This window comes from Atta cephalotes (genome assembly GCF_000143395.1).
Source record: "Atta cephalotes unplaced genomic scaffold scaffold00038, whole genome shotgun sequence".
NCBI lineage: Eukaryota > Metazoa > Arthropoda > Insecta > Hymenoptera > Formicidae > Atta > Atta cephalotes.
The window spans coordinates 1,460,930-1,463,289 of record NW_012130102.1 but is presented as its reverse complement, the minus strand read 5'-3'; positions in this window follow the sequence as shown (position 1 = coordinate 1,463,289).

Here is a 2,360-nt window from a genome sequence, read left to right as displayed (position 1 = left end):
AACAAATAAATAAACTCTCTGAAGAAATAATTTCAACGTTCATCCTCAATGCAGACGAAGCTGTACAAGCTATACCATGGTATTTCATAACTCCTCACCCTTTTCATAATCGTCTCTTTTAATCTATTTTAAAAACTGCACACTTATTTTATTTTATTATTTATACAAAAGGGACAAAGTGATACTAAAGTATACGACTTCTTTTATTTTTACTGTCAAGTTCATTGAATGACATTAGTTATTCTAGCACGTACCTTCAGAATAAAACTTGATATTTTATCGATTTTCTCGTATCGAACGGAGAGATGATACGGGTCAAAGGTTCGCGCAAAGCAACAAACGTGCCGAGCTTCAACCAGAGAGAAGGTCCGACCGATCGACCGACCGACAACTGCAGCGGTGCAGTTGCATCGGAGATGCGCCGAGACCGCGCAATTTCGTGGATACGACGGGGTCATGCATTATCGGTTAGCGGTGCAGCCAACGTTACACGGTGCTGACCGTATCGCATTTCGATAAAACAAAGACAAGTGGCCGGTCCAGCCTGGCCAAGTGAGCGATGGCCGTCGTGTGCAGTCAGGCGCCGTCGAGAGAGTGTACCTAGACTAGAAGGGGTTGCAACCACGAGAACTACAAATACCTGACATTCCCTCTGATTGTCACAATTGTACAAAATCCTCGTCCTTCTCTTCGTCTTTGTCCATCGAATTCTGATTGATCTACCATAATTGATTATATTTACCTTTTATAGAATTGAAAGATGGGGAATTAATCAAGTTTATAATTATCAATTATTACCAAGCAATGAAATTATTATATATGGAATTATTATATGCATAATAATGCATAATAATAGGTATTATTGAAACATTGATGCAATGTCACATTTTATATACAAAATAATCTAACATTTCCTCCATCCAGTGACGGAATTAACGATCGTTATAAACTAATTTTCTTTCCTCATTTATTATGCTGTAATTATTTTATAATGATTTTTATAACAACTGTTAATTGAATTATTAAAAAATTATTATGTTAATACATTTAATATACAATAGTAATACCTATAATGTAAAATACTTATTTTATTTTATTATATCGATAGTCCTTAAAAAAATTAATAAAAGATTATTTTAACTTTTTCAATTATCTCGTATTGTTATTTCTTTCATGTGAATATACTTTTTATACTATTGATTTAGTTATTAGCTTATAGTGAGTTACAGTAATTAATTATTATTTAATATTTTATTAATAATTCTAATAATTTTTGCTATTATAAGTGTATGACTTATTACTATTAGAGATATAAATAAACAGTAAAGTATTCGGATCTGTTAAAGATCCTTTTATTAACGTATACAGTAAATGTGTGCAAAGTAATAATGTTTGCAGTTTCGCACGCGTAACAATCGTTGCCTTGGGTATTCGGCTGCCGTATAGGAGAAGCCGAGAGCGTTAATCGAAATCATAGCAAAACGACGCACGTATTGCACCAACAATAGGTGAATTTAGTCTGATTAAATGCGAGAGATAATTGCAGGAGATACAGGCCGTCATGGCGGCGCGGACCAGGATCGATGCGCCAGTAATTATACCTTACAGACGATACGCCGCCGCTTCGCTGCAGCTTTATGATTTCATTTGCATGTCAATGGCGACTTCGCCGCAAGATATGAGGATAGGACTAAATCTTAAGCCTTTAATATCCTGTGTGTCGAACAATTGCGTCAACTCATTTTGTATTAAGTCGTTGCGTAATTGATTTGCAAGCTGGCCTTTATGTATAATTTGTATTTTTTACTGATCTATGGACATTTTTTAATTTTTAAAAGAAGAAAGTTAAGAAAATATTTTTTATTTAATTTACACTGTGGACAAAATTTTACTTTTCTTGTGTTAATTGATACGATAATTTTCTTATAATATGTAAGTTTTTGCTTCGATTTCAAATTTGTAAAATTTATTTGAGGGAAGCATGATTATTTAATAATATGTATAATTTAATTCCTCTATTTATCTTTTCTACTTGGACATAAATGGAAAAATGGATTCATAAGAAATAGCTACTGAATTTAATATAATTTTCTATATTCATTATAAACTAGGTTTTTAACAAAAATAAGTCATTTTAATTAAGAAAAAGATCCTTTGCAACGAGCTGTTGTTCAAAATATATAAGTTTTAAAAAGAGATTATGGATTATCAAAAAAAATTGAAGCCAATAGGATAAACTTTAACCCCATTTTCAGAATATTATACAGTAATAAAAAAAATACACAAATCAGCCAAAATTATTAATTTAACAAAATCATTGTCAAGTGTAATTCCATAAATAAGCAAAATCTAAAAGTCTC